General features: G+C 44.3%; 1 pseudogene; it reads right to left on the bottom strand.

Annotated features, from left to right (window-relative positions):
- Positions 1–462: 462 nt before the first annotated feature.
- Positions 463–9,235, bottom strand: LOC133767995 (large ribosomal subunit protein uL16-like; annotated as a pseudogene).
- Between the last annotated feature and the right edge of the window lie 9,140 nt (positions 9,236–18,375).

Below are 18,375 nucleotides of genomic sequence, written 5' to 3'. Positions count from 1 at the left end.
AGGCACATTGGCATGGAGCTGAATCAGAGGCAAAGCAGCTGGGACTTGAACTGGCTCTCTGATATGGGAGGCCAGCATCACAAACCCTGGCCTAATCTGCCATGCCACAATGCTGGCCCCAGGTATATACTTTAACAACATTTGTCAATATTGAACGTTTGCTCTCCAAAATGCCTATACCAATTTACACCCTCACCAGCAGGGTTAGAGAATTTCTATTGCTTCATAATCTCACCAACACATGTTATTGATGGGCTTTCTAATTTTTTACTTTCTAGTTGGTATAAAATATTAGCTGATTGCAATTGCTGTTTGACTGCTAGGTCAAATGTTTGATCCCAGTCTTCCCCTTTTGATAACTTTTTTTCGAACAACAATCAGGATTTACTATTGATTACATTGATGAAGGAGAGGGGAGCCCTTGCGCGTGAAGGGCTCATCACTTGTCCAAGCATTCATGACTCAGGTGCACTGGACCCCGTAGCCATCTGGGGTGAGCCACTTCTCTGCCACCATGTCTTCAAATTCATCTGCATTAAACTTGGTGATGTCTCACGTCTTTGAGATGTGGATCTTCCGGTGGCCAGAGAGCTTGAACTTCACCCTGGGTAGCGCCTCAACCACATGTTCCTTGTTGTGCAGCTTGGTGCAGGTGGACATGGCGACTTGGCCAGTGTGAACCCTGGCCACTGTGCCCTAGGGCTGTCTGAAAGCATGCCGCAGACCTGTTTGGATCCTGTCAGCAGCAGCACAGGAGAACATCGTGTTGATCCGGATGACGTGGAAGGGATAGGGCTGCACTTGACTGTGAAAGCCAGCTTGGCCGGAGCTTTTTACCGTGTGCTGGTTGGTGCCGATGCAGGCAGCCTCCAGGGCTTCAGAAGAGAGCTGCTCACATTCATCTGACACCACGTGGCCACACAGTGGAAACTCATCCACTTTTGCCTTCTTCCGGTCCAGATCAAAGACGTGGATCCTGACATCAAGGACACTGGTAGAAGAGAGACTTCGGGTACAGATGGTTCATTCTTTCTTTTTAAAGATTTATCTATTTATTTGAAAGTCAGAGTTATAGACAGAGAAAGGGACAAATAGAGAGAAAGGTAGTCCATCCACTGGTTCACTCCCCAAATAGCCACAATGGCCGGAGCTGGCTACTGTGAAGCCAGGAGGTTCTCCAGGTCTCTCATGTGGGTACTTGGGCCATCCTCCACCGCCTTCCCAGGCATATTAGCAGGAGCTGCCTTGGAAGAGGAGCAGCTGGGACTCAAACTGTTGCCCATATGGGGTGCTGGCACTGCAGGCGGCAGCTTAGCCTGCTGTGCCACAGCACCAGCTCCACAGCTTGTTCTTACAGTACTGGTAACACCAGGAGGGGTGGTGGCCCATGGCAACACCAGGATCTTCAGTGGCAAGCTGAAGGGAAAGCTATTTAAGAAGTTCGCATTAAACTATTCTCTCATGTTCTCTAAAGTACTCAAAGCTTTTCTTTGCATATTTGGACCATCTAAGTTGTCCACTTTTGTGTAAAGTGTGAGGTAAAGAATTGAAAGTTAGGGGCCAGTGCTGTGGCGCAGCAGGTTAACGCCCTGGCCTGAGACACCGGCATCCCATGTGGGCACCGGTTCTAGTCCTGGCTGCTCACTTCTGATCCAGCTCTCTGCTATGGCCTGGGAAAGCAGTAGAAAATGGCCCAAGTCCTTGGGCCCCTGCACCCGGGTGGGAGACCTGGAAGAAGCTCCTGGCTCCGGACCATTGCGGCCAATTGGGGAGAGAATCATCGGATGGAAGACCTCTCTCTCTCTCTTTTTGCCTCTCCTCTCTCTGTGTAACTCTGACTTTCAAATAAATAAATAAATAAATCTTTAAAAAAAAAAAAGAATTGAAAGTTAAACTTTTCAGTGTGTGTTTATAGAGGGGGAGAATTTTATTTCATTGGCCAGGATCATAAAAATAGCAACACAGGTGCAAGCATTGTGGTGTAGTGGGTGAAGCCACCACCTGCAGCGCTGGCATCCCATATGGCCGCCAGTTTGAGTCCCAGCCGCTCCACTTCCGATCCAGCTCCCTGCTCATGAACCTGGGAAAGTAGAGAGAACTTTCTTGGATTTGTGAGAAGACTGCTGCACTAGTGAGGATTGATGATTTGGATTGACAGGCTTCTTCCAGATTTACCAAGTGGGAAGAAACTTGTGAGCAAGCCCAGGTGAAACAGGAGGAAGCCACAGAGCTGGAGCCAAAAGCGGAGCACAAGCTGACATGTGTTCACAGCCATCAGCAAGTGGAGCTGCTTCTTAGGACATTCTCCATCTCATTGTCTGGTGTCTTCTGTCTGGCATTCTTATTCATCAGTCTTCCTACATGTCACCTGCTCGTCTGTTACTCTACAGATTTAAAAGTGTGAGCTGATCCAACTTTTGTGTATGCACCAATAGAAAGTCGAGAACAAAGGAATTGTATCCAGCGTAAAATTTAGGAAGAATCACGAACAAAATATATTAAAGCACCAATTTTGGAATACACGTGATCCTTTATCATCGTTCAAGTGAGCATGCTTATCAGTTTACAGGCCTGAAATACAAGTCACATATACATGGGTTTTAAAAGGAGCTTTGTTCTTTAATTTCTCTTTCGTAGTTTAGTACCACTGTCACTTTCACAAAGGTAAAAATTACTCAATAAAGGTCAAAAACCCTGTGCTTGGCCCAAGTGATTGGGCCTCTGCACCCATGTGGGAGACCCAAATAAAGCTCCTAACTCTGGCTTCAGCCTGGCCTAGCCCTGGCCATTGTGGCCATTTGAGGAATGAACCAGTGGATGAAGGTCCTCTCTCTACCTCCCCCCCCGCCACCTCTTTCTCTCTCTCTCTGCCTCTGCCTCACCCTATCTGTAACTCTGACTTTCAAATAAATGAATGAAAATCTTTAAAAAAAAAAAAAAAAAAAAGGAACACAAAAGAATTAAAGCAAGCCTCTGGATATTCCTACAGAACCTGTTATCTTCCCAGCCCAAGGAGAACCCAGCTGTAGTTGCATCCACGAGGCCTACACCCTGTTCTCACTGAACTTTTGGGTGGAACCTCATTATGCTTAGCCTGTGGCTATCCTTCATCCATTTTTGGCCTACTATGAGTCGTGGTACATGTGACAGTATGAAGCTACTTCAAAAAGCTCATGGAACATGTATAGTATGAAAAAACTACATGTGGATTTCAAATTGGTTTGGCAACAAAAGAAACTTTATTTCCATTTTCCCATGAACTTTTTGAAGTACCTTCATAATAAGAAGTCAACTCTGTATGCCATAAAGCACATACCACAAGTCCATTTGTTATGCAACAGTACAAACACTTCAAATGTTCCAGCAGATTAAAAACTAGGAAGGAAGATAACCATGAGTTTTACAGCAAGGCCCACTGGGCCAGCCCCTCCCACTGCTCTCCTGCTGTCAGTATTTCCTGCTAGGGACGCGCAGTCCTCCCGTGTGAACACATCCACTTCATCCCTCGTGCCCGCTCACCTAAGAAGCCTCTTCAAGCTTTCCTCCTTTCACTCTCCAAATCCCAAATGTTCTTTGCAGGTGATGATTACAAAGCATTTTTAGAATACTAGTTTCCCAAATATTAACAGGAAATAGGTGAGAGGGCCAGGGGGTAGTCTAGTTAGTTTGGGAACACAGATTTCTTTAGTTTGGAAGTATTCGGTTTCTCTTTTGCTAGCTTGCATTGTGACTTTCCCATACGGAGACAGAGTGGAGAGCATTCTCCAAACAGCTGAGAAATCTTTCGTTTTGTTTCCTAACTTCTCCCAAGCCTTGGAAAGGACGTTGGGATACGATGCTCTCATCTGTAACAGCGCAGCCCCTCCAGAGGGCAGCAGCTCCCCTCGGCACCTGCTCACAACACAGATGGATGAGGGTCCTGATGCCCCATCTATTATTATTGTTATTATTCCAGTCGGGGATGTAAAATTGCTAATTCCTGTAACAGAAAAAGGCATTAAAATTTAGCCTCAGGCTGATAAAATAAATGCCTGACACTGAGATACAACACTAAAAATAGACCAATGAAGTCTCTGATTGATCACAATTGTGTGCATTGCACTCAAAGTCCTGATCATATCATCTATGTTCTTCTTATCCTTAAAAAGCAAATATTAATCAAATGTTCCATAGGAACAAAATAAAGTCTTAGAATCAATAAGAGATTGGGGAGATATTCAGATGAGGCAAGTTTGCTGGCCTCCATTCCCGGCTGCCAATTAGAATTACCTGGGGTGGGAGAGTGGGGAAGCTTGGCACTATGGCACAGCAGATTAAAGCCACAGCCTGCAGCACTGACATCCCATATGGGCGCTGGTTTGAGTCCCGGCTGCTCTACTTCCAATCCAGCTCCCTGCTAATGCACCTGGGAAAGCAGTGGAGGATGGCTCAAGGCCTAGTTCCTGGCTTTGGATCAGCTCAGGTTTGGCTGTTGTGGTCATTTGGGAAGTGAACCAGCAGATGGAATACTTCTCTCTCTTTCTCCCACTGTTTCTACCTCTCTATCTTTCGAACAAATAAAACAATTCTTTAAGAAAAGTAAAAGAATTACCTAGGGGTGCCTTCTTTAATTTTTTTAAAAGAATTTTTATTTGAAAGGGAGAGGGAGAGAGTGAGAATTTTTGCTTATTCATTTATTTGAAAAGCAGAAAGAGAGAAAGAGAAAAAGAGAGCTCCTGTCCTCTGGCTCACTCTCTAATTGCCCACAGGGGCCAGGACTGGGCTGGGGCCAGGTGCAGGCTGAAGCCTGAAGCTGGGAACTCAATCCAGGTCTCTCACATGGATGACAGGGACCCAGTTGCCTGAATCATTACCTCTGCATCCTAGGGTCTGCGTTGGCCAGAAGCTGGAATTGGGAGCCAGAACCAGGTACAGAACCACAAGGCTAAACTCCTGCTCTCCCCGGGTACACTTTGAAGCAACATCAAAGCTCAGGTCTTACCCCAGAATACTAAACTGGAATCTCTGTGTTTAGTTCCAGGCATGGCATTAAAAATTATCTCTATCTTTAGTGGATTCTAATGAACGGCCCAGCTTAAGATGCAATAAAAATAATGTTTTCTTTTTTTCCCCCTAAGATTTATTTATTTGTTTGAAAGAGTTACAGAGAGTGGTGAGGGAGAGACAGAAAGATCGTCCATCCTCCATTAGTTTACTCCTTAAATGTTCACAATGGCCAGGACTGGTCCAGATGGAAGCCAGGGGCTTCTTCCAGGTTTCCCATGGAGTGCAGAAGCCCAAGAACCTGGGCCATCTTTCACTGCTTTCCCAGGTGCATTATCGGGGTGCTGGATCAGAAGTGCAGCAGCCGGGACTTGAACTGCCACCCATATGGGATGTTGGTAGTGGCCTAACTCAGTACGCCACAAAGCTGGCCCCAGAATAATGTATTCAGTAAGTGGTTTCTGCACTTTTATCTTTTTTTTTTTAAGATTTATTTATTTATTTGAAAGGCAGAGTTATAGCAAGGCAGAGGGAGAGAAAGAGAGAGAGAGAGAGAGAGAGAGAGAGATCTTCCTTCATTGGTTCATTCCCCAAATGGCTGCAATGGCTGGAGCTAGGCCAATCCAAAGCCAAGAGTCTGGAGTTTCTTCCAGTTCTCTCAGGTGGGTGTAGGGGCCCAAGGACTTGGGCCATCCTCTGCTGCTTTCCCAAGCCATAGCAGAGAGCTGGATCCGAAGTGGAGCAGCCAGGACTGATGCCGGCACTCTAGGCAGTGGCTCAGCCTACTATACCACAGTGCCACCCCTTTGCTCTTTTCAAGGAGAAGAAATGTAGACTTCTTTTTCCCAGGGGAAACGTGGAGTCTAAATGTAAATGTGGAAGAGTACACAAAAGAAAACGGTTATTCTTACATCCTCTGTCCAAGTTAATCATGTTACAATATCTCATAGGCTCGTTGAGGGATTAAATACAGTAATTCATCTAAGAGATAGTACAATGTCTGCTTATTAATAAAAATTATTTATTATTATTAATTTTTAAATTGGCAAAATAGCACCACTTGCCTTACAGTGTTTTAAGGCTTGTTAATCACCTTGAAATATGAACAATGAAACAAGGAAAAGACTTTGCTTTTCTTAAGATTTTAGCCTAGTGGACAAAGTTATTGTGATATTTTCTATGTAGTTATCACCAGGCAAGTCACTTAGAGACTAAAGATGAACAAGATGCTTTGTCTGCCCTTGAGTAATTTACAGTGTAGTAAACTAGTCATCTAATGGTCAAAACCTAACTGTTGAAAGTCAGTTATGTCCTTAACAAGGCAATTAAAGTGTTTCTATGTGTGGTCTAATAAAAGATTTAAAGTAGCTATTTCAAAAAGATTTGTTGAATCAAATTGGACTGCCTTTTTCTTCTATTTTGCTGTGGGTTGGGAACCACAAGGCACCTTCTCCCAGACAGCTCTTTAAAAAAAATTAATTTCCTTTTCAGATCCTAGTCTAGAGCTGCAGGAAATTTAAGGATATTAAGTAGCTAGCATCTACCTTTCAATTACCATTCAAATATTTCACACATTGTCATGTACCTTGTTCCTCCCATGTCAACTGAGTTACCCTCTATCACTATAATTGTTTTTTACTACCAGCTATTTTCTGAGTCACAAAAAATTTCAGTTTACCACATAAGGTGAATTCAACCCCATTGATGAATATTCTCATTGATTTTTAAAAAATGATTTATTTTATTTATTTGAAAGACAGTGTTACAGAGAAAGGGAGAGAGAGAGAGAGAGAGAGAGAGAGAGAGAGAGTGAGAGAGAGAATCTTCCATCCACTGGTTTACTCCCCAAATGACCGAAACAGCTAGAGCTAAGCAGATCCAAAGCCAGGAGCTTCTTCCGGATCTCCCACATGGGTGCAGGGGCTCAAGGACTTGGGCCACCCTCTATTGCATTAGCAGGGAGCTGGATCAGAAGTGGAGAATTCAGGCCTCAAACCGGCACTCATATGGGACATTGGCTCCAGAGGCTGGGGCTTTAACCCACTGTGCCACAGCACCAGCGCCTCTCAGTGATTTTTTTTTTTGACAGGCAGAGTGGACAGTGACAGAGAGAGAAGCAGGGAGAAAGGTCTTCCTTTGCTGTTGGTTCACCCTCCAATGGCCGCCGCGGCTGGCGCACCACTCTGATCCGAAGCCAGGAGCCAGGCGCTTCTCCTGGTCTCCCATGGGGTGCAGGGCCCAAGCACTTGGGCCATCCTCCACTGCACTCCCGGGCCACAGCAGAGAGCTGGCCTGGAAGAGGGGCAACCGGGACAGAATCCGGTGCCCGACCGGGACTAGAACCTGGTGTGCCGGCGCTGCAAGGCAGAGGATTAGCCTAGTGAGCCGCGCACCGGCCTCTCAGTGATTTTTACCCGACTAACAACCGTCACCTTCAAAAGGAATCTTCAAACAGTTCATGGAAAATCTATGCCTAGATCTCAAAAACAATTTTTTAAAATATTTTACTCATATAAAGAGAACAGATTGCATGTATTTTTCAGGTGCAATTATAAGAAGATAACCATACTTCCCTTCCTCCAGCTCTCCCTCTCTCATTCTCCTCCCCTCCCTTCTTTTCATTAATTTTTGCAAAGTCATAATTTTAATTCATTCTATAATCACAGACTTAATTCACCACTAACTCAAAAAAAATTTGCTTCAAACTAAACTTACCTTTTCACTCCTTTCCCACAAATTTTTTTTAAAAAAGATTTGTTTATTTATTAGAAAGACAGAGTTACATAGAGAGAGAAACAAAGAGAGAGAGAGAAATATTCCATCTACTGGTTCACTCCCCAAATGGCTGCAACAGCCAGAACTGGGCCATGCCGAAGCCAGGAACCTGGAACTCTAATCTGGGTCTCCCAGGTGGGTGCAGGGCCCAGGCACTTGGGCCATCCTCCACTGCTTTCCCAGGTGCATTAGCAGGGAGTTGGATCAGAAGCAGAGCAGTAGGGACTTGAATCAGGGTGGGGTGCTGGCATTGCAGGCAGCGGCTTTACCAGCTGCGCCACAGTTCAGCCCCCCTCAACCACCTTCTGAAAGTCCCTTATAAAAGATGAGAAGCAGAGGGAGTGAAGTGGCTTAGTGGCTCAGCTTCTTAATATCAGATGAGAACTGGATGGTTCATGGTGGTTTCATGGCTGACAGCTAAGTGACTGAGCCACTTACAGGTTTTCTAGTTCCAATCTAAGGGGCACTATCCACCATGAAATGTTCCCTGCTTCAATTTCCTTATTGAAAATAAAAAATTTTTCCCCCAAGTATTTTCTGTGACTATATAAGTAAGGTACACACTGATTTCTGAGCTTTCTATATTTCTATATTTGGAAAATATAGAAAGGTATTTTAAAAAGTCATAATCTAGCTGGCGCTATGGCTCACTAGGCTAATCCTCCACCTGCGGTGCCGGCAACCCGGGTTCTAGTCCCAGTTGCTCCTCTTCCAGTCCAGCTCTCTGCTGTGGCCCGGGAGGGCAGTGGAGGATGGCCCAAGTGCTTGGGCCCTGCACCCCATGGGAGACCAGGAGGAGGCACCTGGCTCCTGGCTTTGGATCAGCACAGTGCACCGGCTGTAGCAGTCATTTGGGGGGTGAACCAACGGAAGGAAGACCTTTCTCTCTGTCTCTCTGTCTCTCTCTCTCACTGTCTAATTCTGCCTGTCCAAAAAAAAAAAAAAGCCATAATCTTATTTCTCAGAGCTATTATTAATATTTTGACAGATGAACATTTCTTTCTGGAAAGAAGAAAAGAGAAAGGCAGACACACACACATACACACATGAACACACACACATATGTTAGGAGTGTTACATAGCAGATGTAGAGATGAAATCAATCATTGGCAAAATATTGCTTTATGAAAATAAAACAAGATAGGAATGATAGCCAGTTACTGTAATTGGCCCATGAAGAAAAGCAGCATGGGAAACCTTGGATGGGTCCCCATCAAGTGCCTGCAGATCTGGGACCTGTTCGCAGTTAGCACGATGATCATCACTACAGTCTAAGTAGACTGTGTCCCCACGGAGAAAGAGCTGGCACAGGAAGGGAAGTCACTCACCAATCAGTGACAGAGCCCCTACTCTGGGCGAGGCACTGTTCCGGGTGCATTGGGTGTGTTGATGAATCAAATATGGTCCCTGCTTTCAAGGAGTCTCTAATAGAAACATGACATTCAGAATGATAGAGACCATCCTGCAACACGTTCATTGCTATAACAGAGGCAGAGGAGAGCATCATTGCAGGCAGCAGGGAGGAGGCCATGGGAGGCAGGGAAGGACTCATTCAGTGGACCACTAGGGCAGCTCTTGATGGGCAGGCAGAGAGAGAAAGGCATTCGATGCAGCAGAAACAGCAGGTGCAGAAGCAGCGTGCTATAGATAATCTATCTGTTAACTTCTTCGCTCAATCTCTCTTTCAAAACAGTGCAAAAAAGACATGATGCTGCTTCTGACAGAAAGCAACAGTTCTCAGCAGAATCCGTCCCTCCTCCCGCCACGACACAAACCACTGTTAGGTCACATTAGAATGGTAGCGCTGTTTGGCCGAAGCCAACTGTATCCTTCCCTAATGAGTTGTCAGAGGCTCTGCCATGCCATTTATCTTCCGAGCGAGGTTTTATGAAGGCTGTCAGTAAAGAGCAAAGATGGGGATAAGCAATACATTCACGAGTCGGCAGGGGGCTGAGAATCCGCTCATTCAGAACCAGCGGGGCACCGTGGGAAAATGTCTGTCCTTTAAGCAGGCCTGTGAGGCACTCTCATTCAACAGAGGGGCTGGGTTTCTAAGAGGCTCGGAAAGTCTTCCTCTAATTTAAACTCCCTGGAGCCTTCTGCGGGCCCTGTCTTCTTACAGAGAATGGAATAAAGCGTAGCAGACATTCTCATCTAAGAGCGATCTTCGTGTTGACCACTCACAAAAACTTAATTCAGAGCCCGATACTATGCAGAAGTTCTGGTAGGTGTACGGATAATTAAGTCAACAAGCACACATTTCAAAATAAGTCCTCCTCCGGCTGCAGGATGAGAATTTCCCTGTCTTCCTGAGGGTGCGCCCCGTGTGTGGCATTAACAATTCTGGTGTTTTTGACTCGCTGTGTTTTCCCCTGGAGTTCTTGCAGTTGTGCTAGAAGAGCTAAAGAGCAAAGCTAGGAGGCAGACAGATCCCCGTTCTGCGGCTTATTCTTAGGGGCCTGGAGCAAGTGATGCAGAGATTCTAGCTAATAACACGGACTTCTCACGGTTGCTGTGAGGGTTACATGAGGTGATGGATGCAAGGCATTGGTGAGGAAGTGCTCAATAAATGGCAATAGTGATGTTGACAATGAAAATTTTTATTCTATAGGTCTAGGAACAATCTAGAATATATACATCTCCTACAGGAAGAAAAAACTTTTATTAAATGTAAATAATTATGGATAAGTGAATTACAAATGATTCATTGTAACCATATTATAATGCATATTATATAGATATATATTATAAATATTATTCTATAATATAATAATCCATTATAGCAACATATTTTATCTATTGTCTTACCATTGACAATCAGGTAGACAAGATTTATTGAGGGAGCAGAGACAGCTTTTGTTTCCCTTTTTTTTTTTATTTGACAGGTAGAGTTATAGACAGTGAGAGAGAGACAGAGAGAAAGGTCTTTCTTCCGTTGGTTCACTCCCCAAATGGCCGCTACGGCCGGTGCTGCGTCGATCAGAAGCCAGGAGCCAGGTGCTTCTCCTGGTCTCCCATGAGGGTGCAGGGCCCAAGCACTTGGGCCATCCTCCACTGCCTTCCCAGGTCACAGCAGAGAGCTGGACTGGAAGAGGGGCAACCGGGACTAGAACCCAGTGTCCATATGGGATGCTGGCACCGCAAGTGGAGGATTAACCAAGTAAGCCACGGCGCCAGCCCCTGTTTCCCTTCTTAATTCATCACATGGCTGCTTGCTCTGCCATTCTTTACTTTGGGATCAAGATGCAAGTGTTAGCATGATTGTGAAGTCTCATTTTACAGTGTATGGTTTAAAAATAATGATAGGCCGGCACCGTGGCTTAACAGGCTAATCCTCCACCTTGCGGCGCCGGCACACCGGGTTCTAGTCCCGGTTGGGGCGCCAGATTCTATCCCGGTTGCCCCTCTTCCAGGCCAGCTCTCTGCTATGGCCCGGGAAGGCAGTGGAGGATGGCCCAAGTCCTTGGGCCCTACACCCGCATGGGAGACCAGGAGAAGCACCTGGCTCCTGGCTTCGGATCAGCGAGATGCGCCGGCCGCAGCGGCCATTGGAGGGTGAACCAACGGCAAAAAGGAAGATCTTTCTCTCTGTCTCTCTCTCTCTCACTATCCACTCTGCCTGTCAAACAAACAAACAAACAAACAAAACAAAAAAAAATAATGATATTTCACTGCTTAACCTCCTCAACATAAATGGAAAAGTGAAAGCTTTATCAACCAAAAACTGAATGTTATTTAAACTGAAAAGTGTAGCCATCCTGTGTTCTAAGTCTATTTGTATCAATTATAGAATTTAAAGCATAGTTAACAAGTCAGGGGATTTTCTTTATTTTCATTTTCATTTTCTCCAGTTTATTTTAAACTGAAATAATACTGTATTAGAGATGGAAAGGTCCCCAGATTATCCATGGCAGTCCCTTTGAATCTGACTAACGCAAAACCAAAGCCTGACAATAACAAAGGACTTCACCAAATGTGAGTGGCACCAAGTTGAATGTTTTCAATTTCTTTTGTTTTCAGAAGTGTAGCAATATTAGTATACAGCCTGATGATGAATAAGAATAGATAATAAACCACAATTCTTTCCCTTACATCCGAGATTGTAACTTCCTCTCCCAGGAGCTGTTTGGCAGTGTCTAGAGATGTTTGATGATCCGTGCCAGGAGGAGCTGGTGGAGATGCTCCTGGTACCTAAAGGGCAGAGGCCACAGATGATACTGAACATCCTACCGTGCACAGGACAGACCCTGCCACCACCTCAACAAAGAACCATCCAGCCCAATTTTAACAGTGAAAAAGTCCTGGAGATGGCTGGTGACGCTGACTGCACGATGACGTGCCTCTACTGAATGCTATTGAACTGTGTACTTCAAAGTGATTCAAAGGGTAAATTTTATGTTGTGTGTACTTGACCACCATTTTTAAAAAAAGTCAGTGTGCTGAAATTGAGAGCTTTAGATCATGGAGAGCCCTTCTGCAAGAAAAGTACTTCAGTACTGGCAGGGAGACTAAAGGGTTCTCTGCACCTGCTAAAATAGCATTCATCAAGCAAAGGACTTGCCTTTTCTTTTGTCATTCCTATTTTGTTCTGTCTTGACTTGCTTCCAAATGTCTTCCAGCCACTAGTCAATGATCCCCAACAATAGCCTCCTCACCTGCATGCACATTGCTGCTGTAAAAGCCACCCAAAATAATAATTGGGTTTTTTGGCTTAAGCTAGTTTGACTTGGGTTTTAGTTAACTGCAACCAAAGGGCTTGACAAATAGAAAAGGCTGCTGGGAAATTTGGATAAACAGGTAGGCCTTTGGTGCGGTGGTTAAGATGCCTGCTTCCAGCTCCAGAGTCCTTCAGTTTGAGTTCTGGTTTCTCTGCCAACACAGTTTCTTACCGACATGCATCCCAAGAGGCAGCCGATAATGGCTCAAATACTTGGGTCCTTGGTACCCACATGGAAGACCCAGCATGAGTTCTAGGCTCCTGGATTTAGTCTGGCCCAGCCCCAGCTGTTACAGGCGTATAGTGAGTGAAACAGTGGATGGAGAATCTCTCTCTCTCTCTCTCTCTCTCTGCCTTTCAATTAATAAATAAATTTTTTAATATGGGACAACAGAGAAAGTAAGAAAAATTTTTAAAGATTTATTTATTTATTTGAAAGGCAGAGTTATAGAGAGGCAGAGCCAGAGAGAGAAAGGGAGAGGTCTTCCACCTGCTGGTTCACTCCCCAAATGGCCACAACTGCTGGAGCCAGGAGCTTCTTCTGGGTCTCCCACCTTGGTGCAGGGGCCTAAGGACTTGGGCCATCTTCTACTGCTTTCCCAGGCCATAGCAGAGAGCTGGATCAGAAGTACAGCAGCCAGGACTCAAACCGGCACCTATATGGGATGCCAGCACTGTAGGCAGCAGCTTTACCTGTTATGCCACAGTGCCGGGCACAGAAAGTAAAAAAATTAAAATTATGTGGGTTGCAAAGAAAGCAAAGAAGAGCAAAACAGTGGCAAACAACATGCTCCTAGTAACAGTAAAGACAGCAATAAGGATTTATTTTCTTCTGGTATCAGTCACAAAGAGGTAAATTTAGGAGCCCACTTAACATTTAAGCAAGTCTAGTCACAACTTATGCTCTTGAGATCCACCAATCCCATCCCTTTATAAATAATCTCACTTATGCTCAGAGTTGGCACCAGTAACAATTTGTCATTTCACTTTCAAGTATTTACAGTTTCACTTCTGAAGGGTTACTTCGGTAACCCTTCTTCCTCAGCTTTGTGGGGGTGGGGAACTTTTCTTACGCTGAAGGCAATTTGGATATGTATGAGATTATTTGTCAGCCATACAAAATTATCAACTTAAACATTAGTCTGCTGGAGCCAGCACTGCGGCATAGTAGGTTAAGCCTCCACCTGTGGTGCCAGCATCCCATATGGGCACCAGTTCGAGTCCCAGCTGTTCCACTTCTGATCCAGCTCTCTGCTTATGGCCTGGGAAAGCAGTAGAAGATGGCCCCAGTCCTTGGGCCCCTGCACCCATGGGAGACCCGGAAGAAGCTCCTGGCTCCTGGCTCTAGATTGGCTAAGCTCCAACCATTGCGGCCATTTGGGGAGTGAACCAGCACGTGGAAGACCTTCCTCTCTGTCACTCTCTCTCTCTGTCTGTAACTCTGCCTATCAAGTAAATAAATAAATCTTTAAAAAAATAAAAAAGGCAATACTGTTCCCAGAGAACAGTTACTAGAACAGGAGTCTCAAATAGGTAAAGGCAGAGTTACAGACAGAGTTCAAAATGCTAACAGTTATTATCTCTGAGTGTGCATTTTTGGACTTTAAGTTCTTTATTTCATGGATAAGAAGAATATGATAAAGCAAATGCTTGGGCAGGTGTTTGGCAGAGTGCTGCTTGCAGTGCCCAATTCCATATTGGAGTGCCTGAGTTGAGTGCTAGCTCTCACAATTCCAGCTTCTCCCTTGGAGTACCCTGGAGGCAGTAGGTGATGGCTCCAGTTGCTGGGTTCCTGCCATTCATGTCGAAGACCCAAACTGAGGTCCCCCACCCACCCGGCTGCAGCCTGGCTATTTTGGACTTTTCGAAAATGAATCAGGCGATGGTTGGTTGTATGGATGTATGTGTGTGTGTGTGTGTACCTTTCAAAAAAATAAAATAATTTAAAAAGAAACAAAAATCCAAATCTCATGTTATGTTTTACCAAACAAAATAACAAACATCTTAATAGAATGTTGCATCAGGAATAGAAAAAATTGATAATGGTTAGTTTATCAGGTGACCTAATTAGAATTTGTGGGCTTTTGTTTACATTGCATTACTTCTTTGGAAAACATCAAGGATGACTTTCAAGAGTTGTGAAATATTCTTTGTAAATTTTCAGTTATTTCTTCAGCATTCTTGTTCATACAACTTTCTTAGCAAGTTTTTCTTTTCAGGGAACAATGATAAATTGAGCTCTGAAGGAATTCCCGTAAATTTCAAATCAGTTATGTTTCGAGTAATGCAGTTTTATCACAACCCAGGACAAAATAATTAAGCACAGTTTATCCCCTTTTCCCCACAAATAGATCGAATCAACTGTTTTAAAAAATTATTCTTCACTCTGTTATGAATTCCTGTGATATGCTATGGAGTAGGACTTTGCTCAAGATTTGCTCATGTATTACATAAGCCGAAGTTACTCACAGAACAAGTGTGTGAGTCCATCAAACACATAGTTGAGTGTATTCTTATTCTTGCCTGGAAGAGGCGTGTTCTGCCTGGGGCACAGGATGGTTAATTCCTTCAAATGGCTTACTGATGGGCATTCACAAAGGCAATCAAGTAGCAGACAGACTTTGAACAGTAGTAAGGAAACAATCTAGTTTTCATGCCAAGGTGCCTTCCAATGTTATGTTCAAATAAAAAGAGGATTTTCACGACCTGCTTCATTCCACTGTTAAGGGAGGATGTATGTCCTGTTTCTGGTATTTGGGGGTGAAGGTGCCTGGTTTAAAATTTACATTGTATGTATCGTCTCGCCCCATCTCTTCTCACTTCTATTTCCAGCCCAGTGGAAGAAAGTAAATTCAATAAGGAACATGGGCAGATTACTGGAAACTTTCTCAACTACAGAGGAGACCATGGTTCTGGATGTTATGGCATTAAAATGGTTTGTTGTAGTGTTCGGAAGGCAGGGAATTTGTTGGCTTGAGTTAAAGCCAGCTCCCTTGTTGACTGTCCAAATCTGCTGAAAAGATTTGTCTTTGGAAAGTATGTGTGTGCACCTGTGTGTGTGTGTCTATCTGTGTCTATGTGTGTGCGAGTGTGTAAGAGAGAGGGAGAGAGATAAAGACATCATAAATGGGGTTAATTTTTGCAAGATCTTGATGTTTTGTTTGATTATTTTGGTTGTAACAAAATGGTTATGGTTAATTGCTTTTGTAGCCTAAGATATTGTTTCAACTACCATTATTCTAACATTATCAGTGCTAACATTTAAAAATGAATGTCTCTAACACCTGTCAAAGGAAAGATTCGCCCACTGACCTTTACAGATCAGTATATTCTTGGGTGAACAGCTACATGTTTCAATTAAGATTAGTGTGGACACCAGTGAGTTACGGGCTCTGGTGATCATGCTCTCCTGTAATTCGTTATATGGAACAGAATTCTGATAGTTATGAGCACGAACATGAAAAAATACTAAAAAGCTTTTAAAACTAACTGAGGGGGCCGGCACTGTGGCGTAGTGGGTAAAGCTGCCACCTGCAGTGCCAGCAGGGGCGCTGGTTTGAGTCCTGGCTGCTTCACTTCTGATCCAGCTCTCTGCTTATGGCCTGGGAAAGCAGCAGAAGATGGTTCAAGTCTTTGGGCCCCTGCACCCGCGTGGGAGACCTAGAAGAAGCTCCTAGCTCCTGGTTCTGTATCGGCGAAGCTCTGGTGGTGCAGCCATCTAGGGAGTGAACCAGCGGATGAAAGACTGACTCTCTCTCTTCCTCTCTCTCTTTCTCTCTCTGCCTCTGCCTCTCTGTAACTCTGCCTTTCAAATAAAACAAAAAAACAAAAAAACAAAAAACAAACAAAAAACAAAAACTAACTCGGGGCAGGCCTTTGGTTCATGGGTTAAGTCGCTGCTTGGGACACCTGATCCAGCTTCTGCTAATGTGTACCTTGGGAGGTAACAGGCATGACTCAAGTACTTGGGTCCCTGCCACCCACGTGGGAAACCTGGCCCGAGTTCCAGGCTCCTGGCTTTGGATTGGCCCAGCCCTGGCTGTTACAGGCATTTGGGGAATGAACTGACACATAGAATCTCTCTCCATCTCTCTCTCTCTCTCTCTCTCTCTCTCTCCCTCCCTCCCTCCCTCCCTCTCTGCCTTTAAATAAAATGAAAAAAATAAAAATTTTAAAAACTGAGTTAAAAATTTCCCCTATTATCAGTGCAATGCTTTCTAATGGCAACATTTTTTAGAAGTAAAACTCAGGAAATTCCAAACAAGGAAATTTAAGTCATCATTACTGCCCTAATGACAACTACTGATAACATCTTGATGTTTCTTCTCAGTTTTGCTAAACACATACATGAGGGAACTTCAAAAACTTCCTGGAAACACTGAATTAAAAGATAACATTTTTGGTACAAATAATTTTGAAATCCAGGTGCAATGTTTCAGATCTGTGTTGCTGTGAACTTTTTAAAAGCCCCTCTTGTATTTTATTTAACATTATTAAGATTTGGTTACTTATTTTGATGTAATATATTTTTCTTATCATAATTCTTTATAAATACTATTTTAAAATTTAATCTTTTGAAAAGCAGAGCAATAGAGAAAGAAAAGGAGAGAGAGAGAGAGAGAGAGAGAGAGAGAGAGAGAGACCTTCCATCTGCTAGTTTACTTCCCAAATACCTGCTAGGGCTGGGCCCAGGCAAAGGCCAAGAGCCTAGAATTCCACATGCTGCCTCCCGGGGTGCTCATTAGCAGGAAAGTGGATCAAAAGTAGAGACAGGACTTGAACCCATGCATGCTGGCATGAGATGTGGGTGTCACCTGCAACACCTCGCTGCTGTGCTCAATACCCATCCCATGGTACCATCTAAAATCACTATGTTGGCTAAGATGGCTCAAGTATTGGGGTTCCTTCCACCTACGTGAGTAGTCAGGATTGAGTTCCTAGCTCCTGGCTTTAGCCTGGCCTAGCCTGGGCTATTGCAGACATTAGTGGGGTAAAGCAGCAGGTGGAAAATCTCTCTCTGCGTTTCAAATGAAAAGTGAGAATAAATTAAAAAATTAAAGCACTGTTTCATATGGAAGTATTTTTTAGCTACTCCACTGTGATCAAACTACTAAATGAGCAGTCTTGTGCATATTCATGGTTTTTTCTTGGTTTTCATGCTTTTGTTTAAAAGGTTTATTTATTTGAAAGGCATAGTTACAGAGAGAGGGAGGGAGAGACAGAGAGAGAGAGAGAGAGAGAGAGAGAGAGAGAGAGAGGTCTTCCGTCCGCTAATTCACTGCCCAAATGACTGCAATAGCCAGGGCTGGGCCAGACTGAAACAGGAGCCAGGAGCTTCTTCTGTTCACCTATGTGGGTACAGGAGCCCAAGCACTTGGGCCATCTTCCTCTGCTTTCCCAGGTACATTATCAGGGAGTTGGATTGGAAGTGGAGTGGCCAGGACTCAAACTGACATCCCTATGGGATGCTGGCACTGCAGGCATTGGCTTAAACTGCTATGCCACAGCACTGGCCCCCATATTCCTGGTTTTAAGATAGAAGAAACTAAGATGTAGGGAGGGTAAGTATCTTGTTCTGGTAGTGAGGTAGAACTTCATCTGGGGGCTTTTTACCAATACAGCTGCATAATGACATTTCAGTCAAGAGCAGGTCACACATACAGTAGCGGCTCCGCAAGATGATAATAGAGTTGACAATTTCTAGCTGCCTAGTATTTTACTATATTTTTTCTGTGCTGGGATACACAAAAACTCACCATCGTGGTACAGTTGCCTACTGTCCTCACCACAGTAGCAGGCTGTGCAGTTTGAGAGCAGCAGGTTTCTCCGTATGGCCTAGGTGTGTTGTGGTAGGCTATACCTTCTCTTGGTTTATATAAGCACGCTCTGTGACCCTTGCA

This window comes from Lepus europaeus, chromosome 10, assembly GCF_033115175.1.
Source record: "Lepus europaeus isolate LE1 chromosome 10, mLepTim1.pri, whole genome shotgun sequence".
NCBI classification, from domain to species: domain Eukaryota; kingdom Metazoa; phylum Chordata; class Mammalia; order Lagomorpha; family Leporidae; genus Lepus; species Lepus europaeus.
Note: the sequence above shows the minus strand (reverse complement) of the source record. Positions and strands in the feature narration are given on the sequence as shown.